Below are 16,159 nucleotides of genomic sequence, written 5' to 3' on the forward strand. Positions count from 1 at the left end.
TGTTGTTTTTACAGCCAGAAAGCTGAATAAATATAACGTTCAATGTACACATAGAACAACATAGAACAACGCTGCCACCTAGTGGTGAGGAGGGCGGCCATTTGTGAATCCCGAATATTTGTTTGTGGATCTTTGCGGATCTCGGCAGGAATGTCTCAAAAAAGCTTAACTGAGGAAAGAGATGCGTGTGTGTGAATAGAGAAGCGTGTGTGTGAATGGTGATCCACAAATGCAGAATCACGCTTCACAAACAGAATTTTCAGTTTCACAAATGGCTTTTTTGTTTTTACAAATAGGAAATATATTCTACAAATACACGTATATTTGTAAAAACCAAAATACAAGTTACGAATTAGAAATTTGTATTTGTGGATAGCAAAACACGTGTGCAAATCAAGGAACATTTGTAGATCACTCTCTGTGCGTTTACGGTTATTTTTGAGACAAAAATAGCTCCATATTTCATACATCTCACGTAGAACAAGCCGCGCCCACCCCTATTGGTAGGTGTGTTCACATAGACTTCCTGAGTAAAAGTTATCAAAATTACAAATTTACAAAGGTTTGAGGAATAAAGTGGTTAATGAAATGAGATTAGCAAAGTCCCGTTTTTATATTCAAGTACTAAATGAAGCTAAAGGAAATAGTAAAGAAATTTGGAAAAAATATCAATAGCCTCATAGGGCGAGAAGGACATCACACAGAAGACATACACCTAAAATCTCAGGGCAAGTTAATCAAAGATAATGGTTCCATTGCAAGCATTTTTAACTCATTTTTTATTGAGTCTGTCTATGAGTTAGGCAATCTTTTTGAGAAAGATGACATTACGCCGGTAGTTGGCCCATGTACTGAAAATGACACGGGCTTCAGTTTAAACGTCACAGATGAAGCACAAACTAAAAAGATTATTGGTTCTTTAAAAAGTTCTAAAAGTAAAGACGCTTTTCAGATGGATAGTATGCTCATAAAGAAACATCTGAACACTCTAACACTCCCAATCACACACTTAATCAATCTCTCAATAACACAAAGCTGTTTTTCTGATAACTGGAAGCATGCCGTTATCACACCCATTTTCAAGTCTGGAGATCGTCTTGAACCAAATAACTATAGGCCAATAAGTATATTACCAGTAATTTCAAAGGTTGCAGAGAAGGTAGTTATACAGCAGTTAACAACACACCTGAATACCTGCAACCCTGGTCTTAACAATATGCAATTTGGTTTCAGAAAGAACTATTCTACTGAAACAGCTGTTTTACACTTTACTGAAAAAATCAGAGGACAACTTGACAAAGGTGGAATTGTTGGTGCTGTATTCTTAGACTTATGTAAAGCCTTTGATACTGTTAATCACAATGTCCTCATCTCCAAGCTCTCTTATTTTAATTTTTCCACACAAACACTGACATGGCTCTCCACATATCTTTCAAATAGGGTACAATGTGTCAGAGTCAAAGACGCATACTCAAATTATGTTAAAAACACAATGGGCGTGCCTCAAGGATCTGTGTTGGGTCCTCTTCTTTTTAGCTTATGCATCAATAACGTGCCACAACATTGTAAAGGAGTTGATGTACAATTGTACGCAGATGATACTGTCCTGTACGTTTATGGTAAAAATGCTCCGATAGCAGCAGAGAAATTAACAAATGCTTTGCAAGGTGTGGCTCCATTGACATAGTTACCGAATTAAAATATCTTGGTGTTACACTGGATTCTAACCTCAACTTCAAAAAGCACATTAAAAAAATGACAAAAACAATTAAATATAACCTGGCAAATTTTAGACATACAAGATCGTCGCTTCCTATGGATGTAGCCAAAACATTTATGCATGGTCTTATTTTCTCACATATTTCATATTGCATCACCTGTTGGGGGCAGGCCAATGAATCTACCATTAGACCGCTAAAATCACTATATAAACAAGCTATAAAAATTCTTGATAAAAAAACACTTCATTACCACCACGATAATATTCTAGAGAAACACCATTTATTAAGCTTTGAAAACTTTAGAGGGTTTTCAAGCTTGTGTCTGGTGTATAGGATTCTACATGGTCTGGCCCCAGCATGTCTTTTGGAGTTTGTATGTCATCGTCCTGCTAGTTCCATTCGATCCTCAAGAATAGCATCTGTTTATGACTGTAGAATACCTCCTTACCGCACGACTTTTGGGCAGTCTTCTTTTTCTTTTAAAGACGCAACACAGTGGAATGCATTACCAGTTAATTTAAAGAGCTGTCTCTCCATCAGGAGCTTTAAGTCACAGCTGAAATTTTCACTAAAAAACAGTCAAAATTGTAACCACTGATTTATGGTGATGTAAATTAGCCTAAGGCTAACTCCGGTACAATGCATAAAATGGCAACATTTATGTTTTAATTGTACATGGTCCCTAATAAATAAATGTAAATGTACGACTCAATGCCGCACACATGGATACTGGAATGTCTGGAACTGTATAAGATCAACAGGAACCTAAGGACCTTCATCCAGAACTCAATGGAAATGTGGAAGACAACCCTAGAGGCCAATTCAAAGCCCATTGCCCAAGTCAACATCAAGTGCGGCATATACCAAGGCGATGCGCTATCACCACTGCTGTTCTGCATAGGCCTGAACCCCCTCAGTCAGATCATTACGAAGAGCAGGTACGGGTACCAATTCCGTAGTCGGGCAATAATCAGCCACCTGCTCTACATGGATGACATCAAGCTGTATATAATATAATATATTCAAGGTGTATATATATAGTTGTCCCTCACTATAACGTGGTTCACCTTTCACGGTCTCGCAGTTTCGCAGATTTTTTCAGTGTAATTTTGCATGTTTTTTTTTTTTTTACAGTGTACTGTACAGTATGAACGCGCATTGTGTTCTGCGTCCTGATTGGCTAAGGGAGTACTGTACAAAATGCGTTGTATGTTCTGCACTTGGAAAAAAAGACCTGCACCAAGGAGGAAAAAGCTGTTATAGCGGAGCGGCACCAGCACAAAGAGGCACCGTCACAAGAACTGTGAAATACGGTTTCATTTACTAATACAGTATTGTACTTATTTTTGTTAAATCTGTGAAAGTTTGAACTTTGGGAGTGTTTAAATAAGAGAGAAATGTGAGAAAATGTTAATGCCTGTCTGAGAAAAGTGTATAAAAGTGTGTGGTTAGGGGTTTTACGGCCTTAAAACATGTAGAATAATTGTAAAAAATAAAGCTGATTACTTCGCGGATTTCGTCTATTGCGGGTTATTTTTAGAACGTATCCCCGGCAATAAACTGTATATATGTACATGTGATGTGCAGGAAAGAGCCCACCATAAATCTTGTGATAAATGTACTTACTGTCAGTCAAAGGGTTTTTCTCTGAGCGTCGTCCAGTGATTCCTGTAAAAAGATGACATCATTAATTTGCCACTTCATGTTCTAATTTACTGAAAGAAGATTCATGTGAACAAAGTCAGAATTGTTTCTACACTTACCAGCAGATTTAACAGCACCCATGATAGAAGTCTGTGTTTCCTGTTGTTTTGGTCTCTGATGATCTCCTGGTAAAGTCGATGTTGCGTCCTCACGCACATCACAGCTGACGTGCTCTCCATTGTTCTCCTTTACAATTTGACCCAAACGTGTTAACAGCTCTGAATGTTCAATGTTCCTCTGATTCAAATGTCTGTCTCTACATTTTCTGATCATGTCTTTTAATGGACGGTGTTCTATGTATTTTTCTATGAATCCTGGACTCTCCTCTCTGGGTGTTGATATCAGAATCAGTGAATGATCAAATGATTGATCACTGAAGAGTTGAAGGACTCTGCAGAGCTTCAGTTTGTGTTCCTCAGTGAAGTCTTCAGACTGTAGAACCAGCAGGAACACATGAGGTCCAGGATCAGAGAGTCTCTCACAGGTTTTCACATGTTCTGTCAGTTTGTCTTCAGAGATGTCTGGATGCAGCAGATCTGGGGTGTTGATGAGAATCATTTCTTTCCCCTTCACCTGTCCTTTTTCTCTCAGACAGCAGTCTGGTTCTTCCTCAGTGTTGAACACAGTCTGTCCCATTATGAAGTTCCCCACTGAACTCCTCTGAGACCAGCTGTTCCCCAGAAGAACAACCCTCAGCTCAGACACTGAAAAGAGAAAACACTGGATTAGAAAAGTTAAATCAGGTGGAGATTTGCTCTAAACTGGATTTAGACCTTGTGAGAAATCACAACTTCTTTAATCAGGAGAACATTAAATGTGACATAAGTTATTTATTTTATTTTGGTGTTGAACTTTAAACAAACATGATTCGGTTTAATCATCATTCTTTATGAATCACTGTAAATTCAGATCTTATGATGAACCAGATCAGCTCTGTCTCAGTTGGACTCACTTGTAGGTGGCAGAAGTTGGTAACTGCTGCTGCGCTTCAGGGGCTGCACATCATCTGTGTGAGGACACAAAATAAATATTCATTCAGTCATCCACACCTTCACATTCTGTAATCAGTCTGGTTATAATAGTAAAATTGTGGAAGAGTAAGGCTCCAGAAAATCCTCCATCAATCAATAATAATAACCAGACAGGGTTTATTTTGTAAGAAGGTTACTCAACATTATTCAATTATGTCAGCAAAAAATCTTAAAGGTATGACAGTGTCATTGGATGCAGAAAAGCATGAGTACAGAATAACCCAGACTCTGGCTGGACAACGAACCATTTAACTCAGGTAAACCAACAACTAGCTACTTTCCCAATTATCCTGAATCAGAATAAACCAGAGGTTGCAGATGGTAATTTAGTTGTTAATTGGTATCACAACTTTATTTGACTTATTTGAAGGAGACAGAATGATGTCATTTGATCAATTAAGATTGATATATAGGCTGCCACAAACACATTTCTTTAGGTTCTTACAAGTCAGAAGCTTTATCCAAAATCCAATTAGTGTAAATTTATTTTGGAAATGTCACCAACCAAGCAGCTGCTATACAATATACAGGGCAATAAGGGTATAGTAAGACGTGGCTATGAAGCCCTTCACAAGTCCAATAAGGCTAACAATACATTTATACAAACAGGACAGAGATAGATACTGTATGTAAGTATGCTAACAACATATCCACATGTAATAGAGAAGTTACAATAAGAGTCACATATTCATGTGGACAGCCACAGTGATAGTCTTTGTACTGTGTTTATCTCTTTGTTAGATTCAATTGGCTTTTGTCAAAGTGTAAATAAACTGACTGTCTGAACCACACTCTTGATCTTGTTCTCTCATATGGCATTGAAATTGATCATCTAATAGTCTTTCCACAGAATCCTCTTCTGTCTGACCATTTTTTAATAACCTTTGAGTTCATATTACTGGACTATAAGCCTTTTGGCAGAAACTCAGTGCCGACCTGTGGCATAGGCAGTACAGGCAAATGCTAAGGGCACCGTCCATCCAGGGGGCTATAGGGTTCTGTTTGTAAAGTGGCTCACACTGAAAATAACAGCATCATTTTGTTACATTTAGCTTCTAACAATGTTTAAAAAACTGATGTGTCACTTTTTTGCACATTTACAACAATATTTGTCAACTTAGAGATATTTGAAATATTTAAATCCAAATGTTAAATGTTACACCAAAATGTTAAATCTAAATCTAAATGTTAGATCTAAATGTTAGATCTAAATTTAAATGTTAAATCTAAATTTAAATGTTAAATCTAAATTTAAATGTTAAATCTAAATGTTAAATCTAAATGTTAAATCAAAATCTAAATGTTTCAGGTGAAACTAAATATTTAACTAATATACTAATTCAAATGCCAGTAACCGGAAGTACCAAAATAAAAGCTTGAGGAGGTCAGAGTGTGTTTATAGTGGGAAATAACGAATGAAACCCATCTTATCCGGGGAAATGGACTCTTGGACATGGATTATCGTGATAATAACTACCTAAAATAACAAACATATTTGGAGAAACTTTATTTGAAGAGTACTTTGAGTTTTTAGTGTCACTTTTATGAAGGGTGCGGGACTTTATGACCTGTAGCCACTATAGCCAGCCACAAGGGACCTCACTTTGACTGATCTGTCATGTTCGCTTGCATAAGGGCCAGCAAGATCCTCCACCAGGTACACTCTACTGTTGGACATGGTCGCTCTGCAAACATGTCAACATTCTGGCGCCAATACAAAATCTTTCCACAGCAACCGCCACAGGCCACCTCGGTAAGTGTGTTTTCCAAATCATGTAGCACTGGATTCTTGTCAAGGCTAACTTAACTAAACTAGCTAACGGTAGCCAGTAGAGATTTGCTACTAGCACCAATGCACTTTATTAATTAGTATATTATATATTAATCCAATGCCACGTGATTTGGAAAACATACTTACTGAGGTGGCCCTGTGGCGGATGCTGTCGCTGAACTAGTTACATTAACTACTGTCCTTATCACTGTAATCTTGATCATTGACCTTTGGACACAAATGGTACAATGAGTTTCTTATCTATACTTCTATACTTCTATCTATAAACTGAAATAAGTGCAGTAAAAATCTAAACACATTTTTTGTATGTTCATTGTATATAAATGGGTGAATTGAATGATCCTCTCAATTCTGACAGAAATAACCTAAAATATCATAAGATGTCTTGTAGTGTGTTCGAGGGGTGTCATTTATTTCCTTCTCAAATTCAACATGGTGCACATACCTGAAGTTGGTGCTCTTGTTCCGACCCGTCTGACCTCCATCGTGTTTCTTATTTGTTAAAGTGAGAATAAAGTAGATTCCTTTCAGTCACTGAAGTTATCGTGGCAGTTACATCTGATCTGGTCCATTTGATCACCAGTCTGGAGAGTCAACACACAAAAGAAATTTGTTTAAATCGGTTTGTAGTGAACAGGAAATACAAGAATATATCTTTTATTATGAGAAATACCTGAGCAGAAATATAGTGTACACTGTAAAGAACGTCAGTACAATAGTCCTGTGAAATTAAATATATTCATATTTTTCTTGAGTCTGCTCACCAGAAATTGTTGCTGCGTTATTTTCCCTCCAATAAAGAATGTACCAACTTCATAGAGAGAACTTTGATAACTGAGAGCTGAGAGACAGAAGGTGTGTCAGGAGGAAACAAGAAATCTTATTGGATAGTATAACTATGACGTTGATCTGAACTATAATCATATGTGGCCAAGAAACACCCTCTTTGTTCATTACGACCTTCACAGAGATATGTGTACCTGAACTCACCTGAGATGACGACTTTCAGTTGTCCTAACACATACACAGACATTGCAAACTATGACGAATACATTTAAATTTCACGTTTATTTATAATACATTTTATTTATAGAACACTTGAACACTTTGCTTCAGTAAGACACACATAGAATAATATTAAAAACAATATTAGATTCTAAAACAAACAAACAAATCAACACAGTTAAGTCAAATTATGACAGTGGACATTAAAGCATCAACAGGGGACAGGGCTAGACTTAAGTCAGGTCAGTGCAAACATCAGACCAAGTAGTTGTAGCTGTCTGTCAGAAGTCAGTCCTATGATTTGTTTTTGTCCTTCTAAAGACTCAAACCTTGATTTGTAGTGTAGATGTGAGGACTTGTTGATGAACTTCAGAAGGACAGATGACGTCCAGTTGGGTTTAAAAATGTGAGAACTTGTAATAAATATGTCTCTGCTTTTAGTTTTGCTCGAGTTCTATCATTTTTATATTTGTTATATAAAACATGAAGCACCACAGTTATTCAGTGAAAAGGAAAAAATCACCAAACTCCAATCACTTCATACTGTGTGGCCCCGATGACGCCGGAGCCTGGGAAGCTGAAGGATTTGGGATTGGTGCGATATCCCCTGCATCCTCTCGCGGCCGACCAATCCGCTGGGCACAATTGCCCTGGTCCGGGCTTTAACTGCAAGCCGCCCGGGGCATCGTGGCTGGTTTGTGTGGAGTGAGCTCGCCTATGTGGTAGATTGCAAATTGGGTTGTTTGTTGTCGAAAATTTGTGGAGGTTTGGTGGAGAATCATTTCTAGGGACTGGGCAGGGATTAGTTTAGCGAGATTGTACGATTACTCATGAGAAAATTTCTGTTAGATTTCAGTAGTTAAGGGGTGCTCTGTTTTTTGATGTGTGTTTTTGTTATTAGATAGTAGATTTAGATCGTTGAGATTTTTGTTTCTCATTTTTGTTTAAATTGATCTAAATAGTTAGGCTCTGGGTTAGAGTTCTCTTTTTGGTATATTTGTTTGTTTACTTTTAAAACAGTACAGTCGCGCTCCGCCCTTTGTTCCCTTTTTGCCTCAACCTCCTTTTGTTAAAACAATTTTGAAACTTTCATTTGTGAAATACCTTTGTTTATTACCTAAACTGCTTGGTTTTAAGGTTCTTCCTCATACCCCCTTTGCCTGGTTCGTAACAACGTGTCCGAGGATCAGCCATGACCCTGAACCAATGTCTGTACGCAGTGAAACAAATCAATGATGAACCAAATTTGACTCAGTGAGGACACAAATAATAAAATAAGTCACCGCCTTCGCATGGAAAACACAGTGACACAGAAAACACACACACACACACACAACACTGTCGACACGTCTCAAAGGTCACTCAGAACTTCCAACAGTTTTAAGGTGGGACCTCCAGATTCGGGCATCCATTATTAACTTAAACTTTTAAATTCAGCAGTGAGCTGAGGTATCTACATAATGCATAGTCACATAACTAATGCTAGGCTGTTATAAGACGTGGTTGATTTGAATATACTTGCTTAGTCATGGGTGGTTATCTTGACAAAGGCCAGGTCAGAGGTTAGTAGGATGGGGGTGCCAAAGAGGGCCACAGGCTGGCACCCGCTGCCAGATGTTTAATGAGATAATGACTTCTTTAAATTGGGTGGATGAGGGGCAGGTCAAAGGTTAAGCCTTCAGGAGGTATTTCTGGGAAGGGATTTCTTTGGTCTATCTGTTTCCTTGACTTAGTGAACGTCTTGTATGGTTTGCGAGAGGTTATTTTAATTTTATGTTTTGGGGGCATAACACATGGTAATAATAAAGAGGCGTCCCGATAGGTCGGGAGATTCTCAGCAGTCGGCCAGGAGCTCTCCAAGTACGTTTTTACTTGCTACGATGCCTGAACGTATTGTACTAAACGTGTTATACAACTAAAGACATGTCGGCGGAATTGCTCTTCAAACAGTTCAAACTGCATCACAACTGAATATACGACAAGCTTACATATAAAAAAAAAATCTAAGCAAATGGAGTTGTTGTACCCACCACCTACAAAACACTGAAATTCTAATGGTAATATAGACGACAACATTTTCTCACACGCACTTCACTTCAACTTCGCGAAAAGAAATGATCTCTTAACATGTCTCAATAACCCGGTGGGAACAGAAAATGTGGATGTTGATTGATTCCTTTACATTCCAGTAATCTGTAATAAACCGGCCTCATGAAATTGAGTGTTGGTGTTCACACCAGCATGAACAGTTTCACAGCCTTATAAACGGATACAATTATTATCTACGCTGCCTGGAACCAACCAAGTATACATGAAGACAGACAACCAGACAGACAGAACAGAAGACAACAGTTTCTCTCTAAAGCTAAGAACTGTTGTCGTCTGTTTTTCTCCAATGTTCAAGTTATTTTCTTTCATTCCGGTGTTGACTTTCTTTTGCTGGTTTTTGTCCTCTTTGTTTCTTTTTGTTCTTTCTTCATTTCTTGGTCGCTTCATATTCATTCACTTTACGCAACCTTCAATCCTCATCATCACCTGAAAAACAGAAAACAGTGAATCGTGAACACATCAGTGTAGACTTCATCCACAGAATCAAATTGTTTTAACAACCAGTCAGGAAGTCAACAGCGTCTTAAGGTGGACTTCCAGATTCTGTCATCCATTATTAACTTGAAACTTTCATTCCCCCAGCAGGTGAGCTCACAATAAAAATCTAATCCAAGGTGAGTTTGTACCCACACCTACAAAACACTGAAATTACTAGATGTTAATATAGACGACAACATTTTCTCACTCAGTTCACTTTTACTACAGGAAGAGAGCTTCCTCCTAGTCCTGCGCCTTGACCCTGTATGGGACATAAAAGGTGGAGGTTGAAGTGATTCTTTCATTCACAATGTTAAATCTGTAATAAAACCTGCTCTTCAGTGGATTGTTGGTGTTCACCAACCAGTCATGAAATTTTTCACAGCCTTAAATAAACTGATACACTTATTATCTACCCTACCTGCCTGAACCAACACATTATAACATGAGAGACAGACTGACAGTTGCTCGTCTAAATCTAAAGAAACTGGTTGTCATCTGGTTTTTCGCCAATGTTCTAGTTCTTGTTTCTTTCTTCTGTCGTTGACTTTCTTTTGCTGGTTTTGTCTCTGTTGTTTCCTTTTTGTTCTTGTCTTCATTCTTTGTCTCCTGTCCGCTTCATATTCATCACTACTCACCTTCATCATCCCCTGAAAACAAAACAGTGATCAGTGAAACAACACTCAGTGGTAGACGTCATCATGTTGAACAGACTCAAATTGTTTTAATACAACAAAGTCAGGAAGTCACAGCTTCTTTAAGGTGGACTTCACAGATTTCGGTCATCCAGTATTAACTTGAAACTTTCAAATTCCAGCAGGTGAGCTCACAAATAAAAATCTTAATCAAATGTGAGTTTGTACCCACCACCTACAGAAACACTGAAAATGCTAGATGTTTGAATATAGAGACACAGTTCTCACTCAGTTGCACTTACAACTTACTGGAAGGTGCAGACCATCCAAACTGCTGCTGCGTGGTCATGGCTGATCCAAATTGCGCTATAATGATACACAAATGTGGAGTTGATTATTCTAAACACGCACCGGTCCTCCATCGGACACAGTTAAAAAAGCAAAGCCATCTAAGTCCCAATGGTAGCCCTTCCAGAAGAAGTGAATCATTTTTTTTTTCTAGCTTCTACAAAGGGGCAACAGCCCTGGAAGGCTTTGGGTCTGAGTGGTTTGGGAAGAGGCGCAATGGCCATCACCACACCCAAATCACTTTCATAAGGCCCTAAGTAACACTGCAGAGAAACCTGCTGGCAAACATTCAGGATGATGCGGGTACCCCTTACACAGTGATTCAAGTTGAAAGGCACCAACAATGGTGAACAAGGTACCGCCAGGTAACACCGAGGGCCTCTTGCACAACACAATGCACAGAACGCTCCGCCTGAGAAAAGCCACGACGGCCTTTACTCATCCGAGAACCGTATGTGATGTTAGCAGACCGACTTTTCTCCGAGAGCCAGAGACCTGCTCCACAGCGGTGTAAACCGAGGCTCAGCCAGGACCCTGGATCCCAAGTCTTGATAAAACTCCGGTGAAAACAATCAATGATGAAACCAAATTTGACTCGGGAAGGACACAAATGAAAACATGAAATAAAATTCACCTGACTTCTCATGGAAAACACAGTGACACGAAAACACCAAAAAAAAAAACGGCAACGTCTCAAAAGTCACTCAGAACCTCCCAACATTTAAGGTGGACCTTCACAGGATTCTGTCATCCAGTATTAACTTGAAACTTTCAAATTCAGCAGTGAGCTCACAAAATAAAAATTCTAATCAAATGTGAGTTTGTACCCACCACCTACAAACACTGAAATTTCTAGATGTTAATATAGACGACAAAATTTCCACTAAGTTCACTTCAAACTTAACGAGAAGGTGGGTGGAGTCATAGACTCCTCCTTGACCCTGTATGGAGACATAATAAAAAGTGGATGTTGATTTGACTTTCATTCACATGTAATCTGTAATAAACCTGCTCAATTACAGTGATGGTGTGGTGGTCACAACCAGCATGGACATTTTTCACAGCCTGAATAACTGATACAATTATTATATCTACTCTGGCCGAACCAACACCATAATACATGAGAGACAGACAGACCACAGACAGACAGACACACAGACAGACAGACAGACAAAAGTTTTCTCTCTAAATCCTAAAGAACGGGGGGGTTCTAGTTAGGGGCCATATGGAAAGCCTGGAGGTATAGTAGAAAATAATATAAAACTTTGGGTTTCAGTTAATTGTGGTACTGTTTATTTATAAAAGAATTATGAAGGAAGGAAATATCTAAGCCATCAAGTTTAAATAATTAGAAAGATGAGAAATGTGTGATTCTATTTCAACCTATGGTGAAGGTCTGTAATGCGCCGCCCACAGACAGTGGCTATTGGAATTTTTATCAGTGTGAAATGTTTTGGAGGTGTTATGTGGAGTGTTAAAGTTTTCCGACCACACACTCATGCGGAAATGTTTGTGGAGCTGCTTGTTAGGTTGGTTCTCTCTAAAAATCTAATCTAAAGAACTGTTGTCATCTGGGTTTTCTTTTTCTCCAAATGTTCAAGGTTCTTGTGTCTTTCTTCGCTGTCCGTGGACTTTTCTTGCTATGGTTTTTGTCTCTTTGTTTCTTTTTGTTCTTTCTTCATTCTTTTCTCTTCATATTCATATCACTTTAACGCACCAACACAGTCCGTGAGACTTCATTCATGTTGGAAACGAATCAAAAAGTTTTTAACACAAGTCCCAGGAAGTCACAGCTTCTTTAAGGTGGACGTCACAGATTCTGGTCATCCAAGTATAACTTGAAACTTTCAAATCAGCAGTGGAGTCTCACAAAGAAAAATCTAATCAAATGTGAGTTTGTACCCACCACCTAAAAACACTGAAGGTCTAGATGTTAATATAGACGACCATTTCTCACTCAGTTCACTTCAACTTACGGGAAGTTGGCAGACATCCAAAAGCGGCTGCGTGTCAGGGCTGATCCAAATGCGCGTTATAAGGAGGACACAAAATGTGGATGTTTGATTATTCTAAAACTACTCCCTGTCCTCCCCCCCCCCTCTGAACACAGGTAAAACACACGCCCAAGCTAGTCAATGGTATCCTCTCCAGAAAGAAGTGAATCCATTGTTTTGTCTATCGTCTACAAAGGGCAAGACCTTGAAGGCTTTGTCTGAGGTGGTTTGGTAGAGGCTCAAGGGGGCCATCACCACACTCCATCACTCATAACTGCCCGAGGAACGCTGCAGAAAACCTGCTGGCAAACATTTCAGGATGAATGGCGGGTACCCCTGAACAGTGATTCAAGTTGAAGGCACCAACAATGGTGAGCAAGGTACCGGCAGGTAACACAGGCCTCGTCTGCACCAACACATGCAACCAAACGCTCCTCTCTGAGAAAAGCAACCGAACGCGCCTTACTTCATCCGAGAACCGTATGTTGTTATCGAGACGACCTGTTCTCCTACAGCCAGGAGAACCTGCCCACGGTTAAACTGAGACTCAGCTTGACCCTGATCCAAAGTCTGATAACCGCAGTTGAAACAATCCATGATAACCAAATTGGACGCAGTGAAGACACAAATCAATGAAATAAAGTCACCTGACCTTCTCATGAAAAACACAGTGCAAAAAAAACACCAAAAAAAAAAAACTTCCGTCTAAGTCACTCAAACCTCCCAACCATTTTAAAGGTGGAACGTCACAGATTCCTGTCATCCTTATGAACTTGAAACTTTCAAATTCAGCAAGTGAGCTAACAAATAAAAAATCTTAATCAATGTGGAGTTTGTAACCACCACCGTACAACGACTGAAATTCTAAAGAATGTTAATATAGACACAACATTTTCTCACCAGCTGTTTCACTTCAACTTACGCTGAGGTGGCCGCCTCCGAGTCCTGCTCCCTTGACCCTGTAAAGGAGACATAAAATGTGGATGTTGAATTGATTCTTTAATTCACATGAAATTCTGTAATAAACCTGCTCATGCAGAGATTGTTGGTGTTCACAAACCAGGCATGAACATTTTTTCCACAGCTTAATAAACTGATACAATTATTATCTACTCTGCCTGAACCAACAACATGATACATGAGAGACAGACAGACAGACAGACAGACAGACAGACAGTTTTTTCTCTCTAATCTAAAGAACTGGTTGTTCGTCTGTTTTTCCCAAAGGTTAAAGGTCTTGTTCTTTCTTCTGTCGTTGACTTTCTTTTGCTTTTTGTCTCTTTGTTTCTTTTTGTTCTTTCTGTCATTCGTTGTCTCTTCATATTCATTCACTTTACTCACTCAGCATCCCTGAAAACGAAATAGGGAACAGTGAACACAGTCAGTGCAGCTTTCAGCCATGTTAACAGAATAAAAATTGTTTTAACAAACCCGTCAGGAAGTCACAGCTTCTTTAAGTGGACTTACACAGAGTCTGTCATCCTTTATTACGTGAAACTTTTCAAATTCAGCAGGGAGCTCACAATAAAAATCTAAGCAAATGTTGAGTTTTGTACCCACCACCTACAAAACACCTGAAATTCTAGATGTTGAATATAGACGACAACATTTCTCACTCAGTTTCACTTTGACTTACGGAAAGATGAAGCTCCTCAAACATGAACCTGTAGGAGACATAAAATGTGGATGTTGATTGATTTCGTTCATTCCATGTTAATCTTTAATAAACCTCTGCTCATTAACCCGTGATTGTTGGTGTTCACAACCACATGAACATTTTCACACCCTTAATAACGGATACAATTATTATCTACTACTCTGCCTGAACACACCATTATACATGCATCTGGATCAACATCTGGAGGCCACGCCAACAGCCAGTTTGTGGGTTCACTTTCTGTGTACAGTGGGATGTGTTGGTTCTGAACGCCATATTCCCAAATAAGATTATAAAAGCGTTTACTAAGCTCATTAGACAATAAATGAGAGGAGAGAAGAGAGCAAAGCTAAATGAATTAAAATCAAATCAAAATATCAAAGTGTAAAAAGGGCGTTGTTGCAATGGCACCATGTCAAAATTCTCCAATGGGACTCCAGTTCTCGCTTTTCTCAGAGGAGGTTTGTCAGAGGTCTCCACTGTGGCCTCAGCCCGCCCAGCCATCGCGTCACACACAGTCCTCTCTATTGCCAGGCCCGTCTTCTGTGGATAGTTTTTTACACAGCTTGTGTCTTTTTATGCGGCCTTGTGCAGGCTTAGTTTTTTTCTTCAATCATAGGATTTCAGAAGGGGCCGCTTGAACTTCCATGACACAGGATCAGGTGGATCTCTGGGTAAGAGTCTCTCTGGCCATGTCGGAGGAGAAGGCCTGTTTCTTTCGCTGTCATCTTTTCCTCCAGAGCTCCCAGGCTCTTCTCTATCAGACGGATGGAGCGACTCCCAGCACAGCGCTCAAGCCGACAGCGCCCCCCATCAGCCCGGTACCGAAGCGGTGGTAATCTCACGTCCACCTTCACCGACAAATTAAAGGCTCACTTTAACAGCCAGTGCAGAGAGTCCACACGTCTCACTTATTTTACTTTTAAACAGCGCCCAGATTTTAAAAGCACCCTGATAAAAAGGAGGAAACACCACCTAACTTTTAGAAATTATACAATCAGTTAAAAACAAGCAGCATCAGCCCCAGTTTGTTAGACACGCCTGAGTATGCAGCTGGCATGTCCCTCCACACCAGATCTTCAGATCCGTCAGATACTTCATGAAGAAATGGAGCCTGAAGGTGTGCTGTCCGTGCAAGCCAGGTGGACCAGGCCCTGGCCCCCCTCATCTTCTTTATTTCAAGTGTCCTTCTTTTTTTTTTTTTGATTTCCCCGTGCGCAAGAGGGGATGATGGCTCTCGACACATAGGGCATAGATCCAGACACCAAGGCTCTCATTAAAAACAATCTAAGTTGTTCATGGGCCAAATGTCCCAAGAAAGCCCTATAGAACTCTACAGTGCTACAGTTGAGGTCCAAGACTGTGATGTCCTAAGATAGTGTTTAGTAAAAACATTAATTCAAGTACTACAAGAGATTCTTCTCTTCTTCAGACTCTCCAGTTCAAGCTTGTTGCTGTTGATATGTTTTCTCTTGTGTATAACGTTATCCATCTTGGCATGTGCAAATGTTTCTGTTGTGTAGCAGGATGGTTCATTCCTTAGTTTGACGTTTTTTTTTCCTCCCCATGTCCAGCAGCTCTGGGATCTGCCTGCTTGTCCTGATGGTTCAGAACAAAGATCGTTCCCCACAGCTCTGACGGAGCTCCGGATGTAATGTTTTTTCTTGTACAAAGTTACTGAAACAT

At 39.5% G+C, this 16,159-nt stretch overlaps 1 protein-coding gene across 1 annotated transcript in view; it reads right to left on the reverse strand.

Moving 5' to 3' along the window:
* LOC109136686 (GTPase IMAP family member 8) overlaps positions 1 to 16,159 on the reverse strand; it is a 31,101-nt gene that overhangs the window by 6,704 nt on the left and 8,238 nt on the right. The gene's annotated exons all lie outside the window — the stretch shown is intronic.

The sequence above is a fragment of the Larimichthys crocea genome, chromosome III, assembly GCF_000972845.2.
Source record: "Larimichthys crocea isolate SSNF chromosome III, L_crocea_2.0, whole genome shotgun sequence".
Taxonomy (NCBI): domain Eukaryota; kingdom Metazoa; phylum Chordata; class Actinopteri; family Sciaenidae; genus Larimichthys; species Larimichthys crocea.